At 35.9% G+C, this 15,335-nt stretch overlaps 1 long non-coding RNA gene across 1 annotated transcript; it reads right to left on the bottom strand.

Moving 5' to 3' along the window:
• Window positions 1–4,415: 4,415 nt before the first annotated feature.
• LOC145671829 (uncharacterized) lies at window positions 4,416–15,129 on the bottom strand. Its single transcript, XR_014128536.1, has 3 exons — window positions 14,991–15,129; window positions 10,352–10,448; window positions 4,416–4,509 (listed from the first exon to the last, which is right to left on the bottom strand). It is a non-coding gene; the product is annotated as an uncharacterized LOC145671829 (long non-coding RNA).
• Window positions 15,130–15,335: the final 206 nt, after the last annotated feature.

Below are 15,335 nucleotides of genomic sequence, written 5' to 3'. Positions count from 1 at the left end.
ACAACACTGCTTCTCTTACCTAAATAATACACAATTTTTACCACTCACCACACTTCATTGCTTCACATTCCCTTATTCGGCACGGAACTCTGTAGTACCGAGACACAGCCTTATTACGTGAAATCAGCTTTACCACTACTTTTATCCCAACTGTGTAGATTAGGTGCAGTTTGTCGTTTGGTTGATTTTGGATGTCCAGTGAGAGACTGATGTGTTACAATGGGGTGTAATGCAAATTCAACAGCGTGTACAAAACTCGTAATTGAAACAAAAGTACAAATTGTAACCAGAATTCAATAATGTCAAGCCTCTTATATAAACCTTTATAAACGGAAGATCAGATAGATCATTGCGTTGCTAAATATAAATATATTAATATACCAAACACATTCATTATAATGTTAAGAACAATATATACACAAGAATGCACTTATGATTCCATGTTACAATTTTGAGGTTATTTTAGATCAATAATATTATGCATGTCGGGTGTAGCCTGAATGATAGTTACATCTTGAAACATGCATCGAACTCAAACACTGTGGAAATCGGAAACACAAGCCAATTAGAAATGTCTTTAAGAAATTATTACTTGAAACTCAATATAACACAACATTAATAGGGCATAATAATAATACCTTAGTTTGAGTTGCATCAATAATTAAATAGTCGTATCACATTGTCTTGCCCCTATTTCCCGTTTAGGATAATTTTCTGTTCTCCGAGAGGGCCGATGTGTATGACGGGGTGCCCGTGATACTGTCTGTGGAGAAATCCTAATGATATAGCTAAATTGATATGAAAAATATAAAAAGATCTCCCGGATTTCTCCAATTTGACTATGTAATTATTTGCACAATTTATCTGCTTTCTTCCAAGGACCTGACTAGGATATCAAAATTTACGAATATGAAAAGAGTACAAATTAAAAAAGTTCAGTTTAACTTCTCAATTATGCATTCTACGCATTATGATCTTTGAAAAACATAAAAGTGATAGTAAATATCCCTCTAGAACGTGACAGAGAGTAAAAGACAGTAACTACATGTATGAACCTTTGAGTCAACACAAATATTTTGAAACCTTTTTCCCCATTTTCTTTTCAGTAGTAAAAATAGATGAGGTATAGCATTCTTTAAATAAAGACATGACTTAAACATGGAAGAGAGGTGTTCAGAACGAAAGCTAGTAACGTAAATACTCCATTTTACGATAACCATTGGTCTCTGATGTACTTAAGTAACTGACACCTGCTTCCAACCCGTTTTTAGAAAGCGAAATTTCCAGCATTATATATTTTCCCTTCTTGTTCTCTCAAGGGAAAAAGACAGGACTTGCTAAAAAGCGAAGGCGAAGAGAGTTCCTTCCCTCACAAATTGGTGAAACGGAAGAGTGGAGCTAATGTTCTAGCGAGAGTGCTGAAGCCACTATCGAATATTGAAATAAAGTTTCTTTTTCCATCGTCGGTTAGCTTACGCGCCTTTGGCGTGGGAGACCCGAGTTCGATTCCCGGCGGGAGCTCATGTGGTTCGGATTCCACGTTAATCGGTAGGTCCACGTCTCATATAGCCTCGCTGCTGAACGGGACGTAAAACTCTCAATCAATCAATCTTTTTTCATCGTCTTATAGATCTTCCTCTATCACTCATGAAACAGGGAATAGAATAGAATATCAAGAGCAGTTAGCTGGTTATCAAGTCAGAAACTAAGACAACAGAAGAGTTTGACATCTTGAGACTAACGGATAGAAAAAGTCAACGTTGCATTAAGCAGATAGTTTATTATTGAAACATTCTTTCTTCAAGGAATGATGACAATGCATAAGAATAGCAACTCGTGACTTTAAAGACTAAAGAAGGCTACATCATTAATCATGAAATTATAAGTTAGAGTAATAATTAATATATTTTGAAGTTTATAAAGTATCATAATCGTAAACTTGATCTTGGAATGTAGATAATTTGTACCAAATTGACTTTGATCATCTCAGGTTGCAAAGTATAGGCATCTAAACCAGATTCACAATACTTACTATGCACTCAAAATTAATATCCATGTTTCAGAATAAGTGCAAATAATATTATAAAGTTTGAGTATGGTGAGAAAGTTTTTGGCGCTAATTAGCGGAAAATGTAACAACTTTGAAGCTAACACAGTTATAACCTCATACTATTTTTCTTTTGTGTTAGTAATAAAAATCGACTAATATCACTTCTCCGTTTCTTTTACAGGCCAATACACAGAACTATTCAACATCTTCACGTGCACAGTACATGTGCAGTGCACACGTCCTGCACAAGTGATTTATCACCTTCCGCACAGTTGATTTACACGTAGTACGTATTCGATTTACATGTAGTACAGAGGTTATTTACATGTAGTACATGTACAATTGCACGGATGCAACATGTGCATCATCTGTATAAATGCACGCCTGTACATGTGATGCACATAAGCGTCACAGGTCCTATTCAACATCTTCACGTGCACAGTACATGTGCAGTGCACACGTCCTGCACAAGTGATTTACACCTTCCGCACGGTTGATTTACACGTAGCACGTATTCGATTTACATGTAGGACAGAGGTGATTTGCACGTAGCACACAGGTGATTTACACATAGTAAATGTACAATTGCACGAATGCAACATGTGCATCATCTGTATAAATGCACGCTTGTACATGTGATGCACATAAGCGTCACAGGTCCTATTCAACATCTTCACGTGCACAGTACATGTGCAGTGCACACCTCCTGCACAAGTAATTTACACCTTCCGCACAGTTGATTTACACGTAGCACGTATTTGGTTTACATGTAGGACAGAGGTGATTTACACGTAGCACACAGGTGATTTACACGTAGTAAATGTACCCAATTGCACGGATGCAACATGTGCATCATCTGTATAAATGCACGCTTGTACATGTGATGCACATAAGCATCACAGGTCCTATTCAACATCTTCACGTGCACAGTACATGTGCAGTGCACATGTCCGTCAAAAGTGATTTACACCTTCCGCACAGTTGATTTACACGTAGCACGTGTTCGATTTACATGTAGGACAGAAGTGATTTACACGTAGTACATGTACAATTGCACGGATGCAACATGTGCATTATCTGTATAAATGCACGCCTGTACATGTGATGCACATAAGCGTCACAGGTCCTATTCAACATCTTCACGTGCACAGTACAAGTGCAGTCCACACGTCCTGCACAAATGATTTACACCTGGCGCACAGTTGATTTACACGCAGTAGCCAGGTTTTTTTTACATGTAGGACTGAGGTGATTTACACGCAGTAGCCAGGTTTTTTTACATGTAGGACAGAGGTGATTTACACTCAGTACCCAGATGATTTTCATGTAGAACACAGGTGATTTCCTCGTAGTGTAGAGGTGATGTAAAAGCATATTAGAGATGCAACGAAAAAAAGTGTATATATTTGGTGCCTTACGCAGTTCAAATACATCGTAAACGTCTTCTTGAAAAGTAACTTATAGTTACGTGTAACGAAAAAGCAATTATATACTTACCCAAAATTACCGACTCGTGCACTACTCTACCGCACCATTAACGTTCCAGGCCAGTAATCTCAAAGTTCTGGATTCCAATCCCCCCCTCAAAAGGCAGCTACAGCATGTTCTCGTCACCTGAAGACGAGACAATATGGTACTCTGTCGAAACTTTGTTTATCAGTATATATTAACAAACCACTGTCATGAGCATTTAAACAATATTTTTCTTTGTTCCAACACATCTATTATTATAGACTTTTCATTTTGCTATGCAGCATATTGAGTATCGTACCATTAGGGCCTGGAAGTTGAAGACCTTACCTAAAAATATATTTAAAAAGCCTAAACATATTAAGAAAATGATCAAAAAATTTGAAAAAAAAAATACTTAAAATGTGATAAAGTCAATACTGATACGCTTAATGTGTATAATATTTAAATAATACACAATTCTGGTGATATGTTGCACAGAAAAAAAAAGAACTTTTAATTTGCATTTTCATCGCCCTTTTCTGCTGTTCATTTTGAACTACTTTGGAGGGCAATCCTCGCAAGCATCTACTGTCTGGTCATACCTACTATACCTGCTTCAGTCATTCAAGGGTTCCTATTTTCAGAGATGAATCAAATTTATTTAGATTACTACAGAAAACTATGTTTAAGAGTTTCTAATTGAGAATGGGCAGCAAAACTATAGTTGAAAAAAGGTCAAGTACCAAAACCAGCTGTTAAGACTTAAAGGGTAATGGGGACCAATAAGCCAAATATGACTTAAAACTAAGCATTTCCTGGCCTAAAATGACCCAAAATCCGCTATAATTTTATGGAAATAGTAGGTATTACAACATTGATAACAACTGATTATACATATCTATACATTTATTTCTTATTAAATATAAAAAGTAATCTACAAGATGGTTGTAGTTTTTTTCTTTTAATTTACTTTCTTCGATAATTCCTTGGCCTCAGACCTCTGCGTCCTATAAAGAGAAGTTTTAAAAGTAATACAGTAAGTGCAGACACTAAATCAATTATTTAAACTAAATCACAGTAATATTCTTAGCATAGTTTGAGATTAAGAATTTAAATATGCTGCATCCAAATTATACATGCCATACCATTTTCTCCAGAAACAAAGCTAAAGACTATCATTTAAGCTCAATAAATCACCACCATCAGCATCTCTGAAATAAGATTTCTTAGGGTATTGAATCAACTCCAGTAAGATTATTTAAATTAGCAATTTGAAAACGAGGCTAACTTTTTATCAACAGGTGGCAATCCTGTGCAAACGTGTGTTGAAAACAGGGGTAGAATATCTAATGAGTAAATGATACTAAATGCACTGACCTTGAATGACATTGACAAGTGTGGGTTTAAGTACACGTAAAACTGAGTTACTACAACAGGAGTAAATGTATGAGCACGCTTGTTCACCCCGTGCTCATTCGTACGGACAGTGAAGGATGAGAGTAAACTGAAGACTGGATGCAGTAAGAACTATGAGAAGTGAATTTGGTAGAGAAATTGAGGTGAATGTCCATGGATGATCGAAACATTACACTTCGAATGCCTTCTGAAAAGTTCAAAATGAAGACGAAAGCTGTGAGGCAATGCATAACGAAGAAAAATCTAGCACAAATGGAAGTTTCATGTTACCTAAGCTAGGGAAAGTGGGTTGAAAGTAAGAAACAATATTCTGAGAAGCAAACAAGCTGAAAAAAGATTTATTTTTGAGGCATGAACAACCAATAAAAAACGTCGCCTTTTCCATATTATCAATTGTATATAACTGCTGATCTCTACCACGTTATGCAAGATAGGCAGAAGTATATAGAGTAGTGCACTCTGTATTCCTCTCTGCGAGCGGCCGAGGATGGTTTAGAGTACGAAATGCAAATAAGTTACGTATCAGCCCTTGAAATTATATTCATTTTCATACAAATTAAACGTTATGGGGGTTCAGATCCGACGGACTTCCTGTCAGTGCGCCCCTGACTTATATGACTCACAGTGAAACAAGTTTATAAATATTAATGCTATCAAGTACAATGGCATTATTAATAAATTTATTTAGATATTCATATTTCAAGTCATGTTACTAGATACTGAGACACTGGAAGACTAAGTACTGTTTAACATTTAACCCAAAATATGCAAAAACACCGTGGCAAATTTGTGTAAGAAAAAAACATCCTATATCCTAGATAAGCGATCGACAAAATCCATATTCTCTGTCTGGGTGCCTGCAAATCGCATAGTGCAAGGACGGGACATCGGATTATCCTCCTTCCTAACTCAGCGTTGCAATCCTGACGTAAAGGTTTTTTTTTAACTAACATAATGTAAATTTTGAATTTAAACAATACTAGTAACGGGACAATACTAGTAAGATTTTTAAGAAATATTTCTTTTACTATCAATGAGTCAATTTCTTTTTATCATCAGGTGGTACAGTGTTCCACATAAATATCGCAACTCTATAATAGTACAATACTTTATTTTATGCATTTGAAATCAATATTTCGCTGGTTACCTGCCTTTCAGGCGTTAGTTTAAGGTTAGATTGATTATGTAGCAACCTGCAGAACATAGATTTCAAATCTGTTGCATAAGATAAAATTTTAAGACTGTAGTCGAGTAGCGATATTTATGTTGAACACTGTACAAGACGAAAAAAAAATGAAATGTTCCTCTCTTTTCCGTCGATATTAACCTTTTAAAAAAAGAAAAAAGTTTGTGTCATATATAACTTACTAAACAAGTCTAAAAATTTCTAATAATTTGTAAAATTAAAACGAAATATATTATAAAAACACTTCGCTTTAGCCTTGATTCGTTTATGTACCTTTAAATCACTACGTTATTATAATAAATATATCAACTACTAATTACTAACCATAAACATTAATTGTGTCCAGATATCGTCGATTTATTCTTCTGTTTTATACGTACATGAAATATCAACAGCAACCATAGCTTTTGTACATATCTTCCAATTTCGTGTGTATAACTCAGTAATGATCTTTCCCATAACAACTAATAATCTTGTCAATAACAAACTGATAGTTTTTTGTCATAGTCTTTTCCCATGACAACATGTCCTGTCAATAACAGCGTTCTTTCTTTTAATTACATCTAAGCTATATGCTTAATTATTGCGCCTCTGATCAGTGTTGGTAAAATGGGTACAGATTAATTATAATAGGAATGTATCGCTGTATGAATGTCGCCCAGAACGGGAATTCCGTAACAGTATTATAGTGAAGGAAAGAACCCTGTATATTTTCAAAACATTCACTTTTTGAATAGCCCTCGTACTAATTATTACTAAATCAACTCTCCTATTAATTATTATTATTACATCAATATAAGTAGTTTTCTCTTCTCTTCTTTCTCCATATATATATCAATTCATTTATAACAACATTTTTCTTTTATTACTAATCACATATCATAAAGCGTCGATTCATTAAAAAATATTATTTGTGGGTCTATTCAAAATTATAAGTAACTGATGACTTACACAGAGTTACTAGTTAATTGTTCCTCTTTTACATTGAGCGATAACATTCATATACAAACAACATTATTTACAATTAAGATTGCCATCATATCACACGTCAACAACAAGATCAGAAGGTAATAATTACATTTAAAAGCTTCAATTTAAGTTCACTGTCATGGATTTCAAGTTAACACAATCAAATTTCTTTTGAACATGTAAAGTAAAATAAAGGTAAACATAACATTCAAAGTTAATACAAAGATAAGATAAATTAATCACATCATAACATGTTGCTCAAATATAAAGTCCAAATGAAGTATTCATAACACAACTCATAACATCTGAGAGAATAAATTAAGAATTGTTATCCAAGTTTAATTTAGTTAACAGCGGGTTTTAGTTTAAATTATGATTAATAAACGAGTCAATTAAAGTACATTGAACACCACAATCTTGGTTATTTTCTCTTGATCCATTTCCTGTTTCATTTATTACTTCGGTCCTATTCCGACAGTTCCTGCCATCTCGAGATCTCCAATTGCATCTGTTTTGAGTTACACCGGTATGCATGACATTGTTACTGTAATTGCGTCTTCCACGAAAGTTTCTCCCGTTCGTCCAACTGTTCCTCGGATTATTATAATTCGTTCCATTTCTACCGCTAGAATTGAATCTTCCATTGGCTCCAGTTCCAGTACGTATAACAGATCTCTCGCTAACTCCAATGCCAGTATTGTCACGTGATCTCTCATCGCTGCGAAGATTTTCGGTATTTTCATTAGTTATATTCAAGTTTCTGACGGCAATCGGATTCGATGGATTACGATTACTCCCATTAGGATTCGGGAATTGATTCTCAAAGTTTTGAACTAAAATTATGAGATGATTGAAGTTTACGCATTGAGCTGACAACAGAATTTGTTGTAATTTATACGGCAATAAAATGCGTACGGAAGCGATTATTCTGGATTCGGGCTGAAACGGATTGACGAGTTTAAGTTCATTATATGCATTGATTGTAAAATCCGTAAGAGATTTATCGACCCGAGGTGAATAGTGTCGAGTTCGCACCATCGCATCACGGTTAGCTAACAAGAAATCATTTTCGTAATTAGCCAACAAGGCCCGTTTAAATTCTTCGTAGGATTTTATATGGTCGCGAATAGCCTTAAACCACAAGGAACAAGGAGGAAGTAACAGATGTGGTAACAACTTCATAAATTTAGATTGATCTACACCCATAATTTCACACTCTGCTTCAAATTTTTCTAAAAACGAGCTTGCGGTTTCGTCACACTTACCGCTGAATTTAGTCATGGCCTTAATTTCACTGACCTTAACATTTATTTTGCTATAGTTATGTTTTTGTTGGCGTTGATAATGGTCTGGAACCCTTTCGCACTTATTTATCTCCTTTCTCCTTTTGCGATCTGGACTTTGGAATCGCCTTCTGTGGTTTTCCACAACTAAACCATCATCAGTAGAACTCTTAGAAGAAGATATCCCGTCAGTTTCTATTAATGGAGTTTTCGGGCAGTGATGCAATGCTTCCTGTTGAAGATGCAATGTTTCATGTTGATGATGCAATGTTTCCTGTTGGTTGGGAGTACCCAAAGCCTCCTTATACATAGGATTATTGTAGTCACATTCCCTCTCTTGTAACGATCTGATTTCCTCTTGTATGTTGGATATCAGTATGCTATGTGAATTGACCTGGGCAGTAATATTCGCTATCTGACTTTTTTGTTGGGCTGTCGTCGATTCCATGGTTTCAACGACTTTCTTTATCGACTCGGTTTCTAGAGTTAGTTGATCCTGTCTATCTTGCCATTTGTTACTAAATTGTTGAAACCTGGTATCAACTTCTCGTGTCATATCATTTGTAATTTTGATGGTAACTTCATCAGCTAATACTTGCAAATTTTCTTTCAAATTGTGTTGCAAGCGGTCAAAATTCTCTTGCACACCTTGTACTTTATCTGCAAGTGATTTATGCTGCACTAGTATCTGTTCTAGCTTTTCATCGTTCAGTTTTTGTTGTTGATCAAATTTCTGTTCTAACTTTTTATCTAGCTTTTCATCTAGCTTTTCATCGTACAATTTTTGTTGTTGATCAAATTTCTGTTCTAGCTTTTCATCTAGTAGTTGACTAAACATATCAATAAGATTAGAATAGGAATGTTCAGACAGAGTTACGGCATTTCCAGATATGGTTTCATTTGAAATACTGGGTACTTCTTCAATCTCGGAATCCTGCATATTGCTAATTCTTTGGATTCTCTTCCCACTTCTTAAAGTAGTGAAACTCATAAAATACGTATACACATAAACTCAGTTCTTACTATTCTTCGGAACTAAATAGTATAGTATAGTCCCGTGTCTTCGGCACCAGATAAAACGAAATATATTATAAAAACACTTCGCTTTAGCCTTGATTCGTTTATGTACCTTTAAATCACTACGTTATTATAATAAATATATCAACTACTAATTACTAACCATAAACATTAATTGTGTCCAGATATCGTCGATTTATTCTTCTGTTTTATACGTACATGAAATATCAACAGCAACCATAGCTTTTGTACATATCTTCCAATTTCGTGTGTATAACTCAGTAATGATCTTTCCCATAACAACTAATAATCTTGTCAATAACAAACTGATAGTTTTTTGTCATAGTCTTTTCCCATGACAACATGTCCTGTCAATAACAGCGTTCTTTCTTTTAATTACATCTAAGCTATATGCTTAATTATTGCGCCTCTGATCAGTGTTGGTAAAATGGGTACAGATTAATTATAATAGGAATGTATCGCTGTAAAATACATAATCGTTTTCGCACAATAAGAAAAAAGTTTTAAAGGTCATGAAATCTCAAACCCCCCAGAATGGCCCAGTTTTGTTCTAGTGTCCCCTTTGGAAATGAGAACGCCGCTGGAGAGCGTTAATATACACGTTGAGAATAGGTGCGTATAAATTATAGAGAATAAAGTTGAAAGAATGACTACGTCAAAGGATTTTTTTAACTGCTTATAAATTACCTACGAGAGAAACACATTTTACACTCCGTTAGCTACTCCCACATACTTCAAGGTAAATGCACAGGTCCGCACCTTCTTGCCCGCTAGGTCCGAAGTATGCAAAAATGTCTGCCCTGCTGCCGACTTCTGATGTAGATCATAGTGAGAATTTAAAGTTTGGAGACCACTTGTTAAACGTTCTTATTTTGAAAACTGCTGCAAAATTGTATGTAAATGTTAAAATAAAGGCTTACGAATACATGAAAACCAAATACCAGAGGTGATACGTACCTTTGTGACCTTCTTGTTTTGGCGTGGTGCAGCCAATCGCTTATCGCTTCCCTGATTTGCTCCTCCGAACACTCAGGATATAATTTCTTTGCAGATGCTAGAAAAAATGTACATATGACTATCTTGATATATATGAAATTATACATGCATTAGTAAACTTAAATCCTAAAATAAGAACATCAAAAGTGAGAAAGAGAAACCCTAACAAGAATTTTGGTATGCAATCCCGTCTGAATGGTACCTTACTAATGAGATGATATTTGCTGTATTTACGAGAGTATAATACTTCACGCAATTTTTATACGGAACAGATAAAGAAAAACTATTTCGCATACAGCGTACAGAGAAGTTTATGCTCCGATTCCCCCCCCCCTCCCACTGCCCCTCTGTATTGAAGATTGCTGAAATTGGGTTAACATAAATGCCAAGGTAGACGACAATGAGCCCTGTAAGAAGAAAATTTACTTCGGGTCACAGAGTGACTTCAGTCGCGTCTAATTCGCCCTACTATTACTACTACTATTTCTTCTACTAATTTCGAGAACAGAACATAACAAGCCCTGCGGGACTTCTAACCCGCCCTACTACTAAAGTAAAGAGTTACCATAAGTCTTCTAACACCCTTCCCTCGCAGCAGGGTTGGCAAAAACCATGGTTTTTATTGAAAAAAAAAACCAAAAAACAGGTTTTTGGTTTAAACCCGTTTTTTTTTTGTTTGTTTGTTTAAACCAGGTTTTGTTTTGTTTAAATAATTTACTCTATGTAGGCCTATTTATATTAGATATGGACAGAAATTAATTTGTTTCGCCTTGGTGTTATTTTGCAACAAGGTTATGCTGGAAGGGGTCACATAAGCTTAAAGCGGAATCCAAACCGCTTCTCGGCTTACATCCAAGAGAAATTGTTCATTTGGACACGAAACCGGGGCTAATTGGTCACAAATGTGATTGCCGACTCACTCTCGAAGGACTCTTGATAAAAAATACGTTGTACTGATCTTTACATAGGCCTGCTTGTTAATAGCTATAATTATCAAGAGTCATTTCAGAAGGACTAAAAGACAAACAGTTACACAAGTAAAAACATTATACAGAATTATATATATAAATCGGGAAACTTCCGCATTAGCCATTGGGAAAATCCTGATATTAAAATGTATTTGTGTGTAAAATTTGAAGGTCAACGTATCATGATCACTACGCTAAAACTGAGGTATTAAATTAAAAAATGGGTATGTAGATATTCAATAAAATTAAAACAAAGTGAAATCCAAGTTGATGTTGGAAGCTACGTAGGCAGTTGATAAATTTTGCCAATTTCTATCAATATGTTTAAGCAACCTTGACTTCTTTATAAAACCAGTAGAAATATATAATTTGGTTTCATTTCGTATGTTTAGGCTTAAATTCCTTATTAAATACCAACGTTATCACGGAGAAGACTTTCGCTTAAAGAGACACCTCGAATTGCTACTTGGTTTACACTTGAAAGATGGGTTCGACCGAGAATTGAACACGGGACCCCTCGATTAAAAGGTGAAAAGTAGATAAACGTAATGCGGATGGTTTGATATGTGGAAACGCGTCACCATGAAGTTCACACGATTTAAACATTTTTCGTTCCTTTTTTTCGGGGGGGGGGGGTTAAACCAGTTTTTTTTTTTTTAACAGGTGGTTTAAACCAGCCAACCCTGCCTCGCAGAGTTATATTTTGTGAAGTAAGTCACAGTGGAGATGTTATATGTGTGACCTACAGTAAAGAGTTGCCGTTAAGCCATATCCTGAATCAATTCGAGCTATATTCAGATATTCTTTTTAAATATTGCATGTTGGAGTAAGGTCTTCAAATGCTTGTATCGGTTCACTCGAGCAGACGGCTCTACCGAAAACAAAATTTATAAGTAAAATACGATGTGAAATACTTTTCGTGAAAGAAGCAGGGTGTAAATATAAGTAATTTCTGTCAGTGGATTATCATATTGAAATACATTTTCAATGGTAGTGAACGTATTCTACATGTAACTATTTACTGAAGCGGAAGAATACAAGAATGCAAAGAAGGTGAATATAAACGGTGGGAATGTTCCGTTCGTGTTAGCAATGGACGACTGCGATAGATGTAATGTAAGCATACGATTTTATTACGAAGAATTGTGTGATAAAGAGCGTCGTATTATAGTTTTTCAAGCGTCATGGTACGTTGAAACCTACAATCGACTGTGCGAAGTGTAGAAAAGTAAAAATTCAGAGCAGAATTTCTGCGAATTTCTCCTCGCAGCAGACCATTTGTACGCGGGAAAGCAGTGAAGCCATTTTGAAGTTAAGAATTACTACTATTATATAAGTGCTTTTGAAGGTAAAAATTATTGCAGATATTTAATGTATGTTTCCACCATCCTCGTTTATGCGTATGCCCGTGTTGCTGACCCGCCTGCTCCCTACGGACGCACCCCTTTGCTCCGCTCGGGCCTCCTGCTGCGCTCCTGCCCTGATTCGGTTAGATAGCATTCGTGCTTTTTAGTGGCCACCTAGACAAGTTGGTTCGTGGTTTATGCACTAGCTCCTCATTTAGTGCATGCTCTGCAAAAAGAAACCGGAAAATGCAATAAATGCGTGTAAATTTGGTAGAACCGTTTGCTCGAGTAATGCCTTTATACCTTTCTTAAAAGATGGCTCAAGAAAAATATATGCATACTATCAGGTTCTATTTTAACTATTACCCCTAATTCCCATTCTGGATATGGTAATGATACTAGCATACCTTGCTTGTGATTGTAAATTATTTCGGAGGTTCTGCCGTTGGAACACTACCTCCTTTCAAATGTAGGGTTATGTATGCATAATTTATTTCATGTTAAAGGGACTACGTGATAATGACTCTTGCAGACCTTTCTTTAAAGAGATGCAAATCATGACAGTGCCTTCAATGTATATCCATAGCTGTCTCATGTATTGGAAAATATCAGTACCCGAAATACTAGCTATATATTCAATGTATATATTTTGTATACTCTCTTGACGTTATCTATTGCAACAAATGTTGTTTAACGACAATAAAAATGTTCTATTCTATTCTATTCTATTCATCTGTCCCCTCTAAAAACATAAAATGTCAACTATTAAAAAAGTAAAAAAAGTTTGTAAACAGAACGCTGCAGCCTAGCTGTTGCGCACCTAATCCTACATTACCCCACTCCCTTCTCCGCGACGATGATGTTTTGCAGTGTTGCAATCTGCAAAGAGAGGAATGGTCTGAGGATTTTCTACGACATTTGAAAAAATGAAATCTTTGTGTTTTACGTCCCACGGTTATGCCGGTTAGGCTAAAGGAGACGGTGATGATGAATAATGAATGAAATCGTGGAATGAAGAAAGTGGGAGGAAACGGGAGAACCCCGAGAAAACCCACGCACACGGTGTTTGTCCACCACAAAGTTCACTTGGCGGGGGCTGGGATCGAACCCGGGACCCTAAGCACCAGAGGTGAACGCTCTACCACTGAGCCACCGCGGCCCCCTCTACGACATTTGAGTGTAAATGCTGTATATTGACTGTGCCAGTTCGTACCAATGAAAAAATAATAACAAAAAGAGAAATTTTCCTTTCAGAAGGCGTGAAGGGATCGCCCTGTCGGAAAGCGTCACTGCTTACGGTGTATCCATGAGATAGTCTGCACGGGCCCGGCCCGTGAATTAATAATATGAGGCCCGACCCGAGTAAGAAATATGTTTTAGCATTTAGGCCCGACCCTATGTGATAATCAAATGAGCCCGAAATAAGCCCGAATTACAAAAACTTAACAATTAAGGCAAAATTGTATTTTTTATTTGCAACAATTAGATGTTTAATTTTGAAGTTTAAAAGCTTTCATGATTCAGAGACAACAAGGAAATAAAGGTTATCCTTTACATTTAGTTAACTATGAATTCTCTATATATATATAAAAAGTCATGATATAAATTCTCATTTAATATAAACTGACATTGTTTTGAAGAAAAAACCAAGACACGTTGTTCCCAATGCTCTTGTTCCTTTAATTCAGTGTAAGAAGCAGTATTTTCACTCAGACAAGCTAAGCATATTTATTTCTGTTACTTTCAGTTTTTTTTCTCTATTACACAGCTTTTCTCTCAATTGCACAGTGATTTTAAGTGTGGGCGTCTTAAGTTACAAATTTAGGTGTGCGTTAAAAGTTCTCCAGAAAATATCGTTGTATTATGCCCGAAAAGGTCCCGAGAAATATGATTGTTTATTTAAAAATTTACGGCCCGGACCCGGCCCAAGGCCCGAGCTCGTGCAGACCTCTACCGTGAGGTTGCTTACCTACTAAAAAAAGTAAGATTCGGACTTTAAACATTTTAGCAGGTGATATTTGTTGTAACATAAGGTTGTTGAGTTAGTATCACTGGAACTTTCAAAGCCATACAAGTGGATGGAAGAGTAGTGGGGAGGATGGCGGAATACGAAGTGCTCCGCAGCGATCTGCGCATCTTGGTTTGAAACTTGTCGAGTTATAGTAAATACTGCTTGTGAAGAACAGGATGCGTGTGTATACGGCAACATTAACGCCTGTTTTATTATTTAAACTGGTACTTTATTAAATTTTACAAATTCACACTAAAATTAATTTCATCACTCACCTGATTATAATATAATGTTGAATTCTTCGCCTTCAATCACATGGAACAAGCACCACCACACCACAGCTCGTACCCGACCACACAAATGAGCGCGCATGGCTAATACACAGCTCCAACCAGTGCGCATGCGCGATTCGAAATAAAAATTAAATTAGTAACGAATAGAGAAAAGTAATATTTTACTTGCAAACAATAATAATCTTAGTAAGATTATTATATTTACATATCTTTTTGTATGTATATAATCAGACACATGTCTATTCGGATCTCACGTCATTTATTACATCAAAGCGAACACTGCACATTCTTTATGCTACTGAGAGAGCCTATTTATAGCGTGTAGAA

Source organism: Thermobia domestica, chromosome 15, assembly GCF_964235325.1.
Source record: "Thermobia domestica chromosome 15, izTheDome1.hap1.1, whole genome shotgun sequence".
Lineage (NCBI taxonomy): Eukaryota > Metazoa > Arthropoda > Insecta > Zygentoma > Lepismatidae > Thermobia > Thermobia domestica.
Note: the sequence above shows the minus strand (reverse complement) of the source record. Positions and strands in the feature narration are given on the sequence as shown.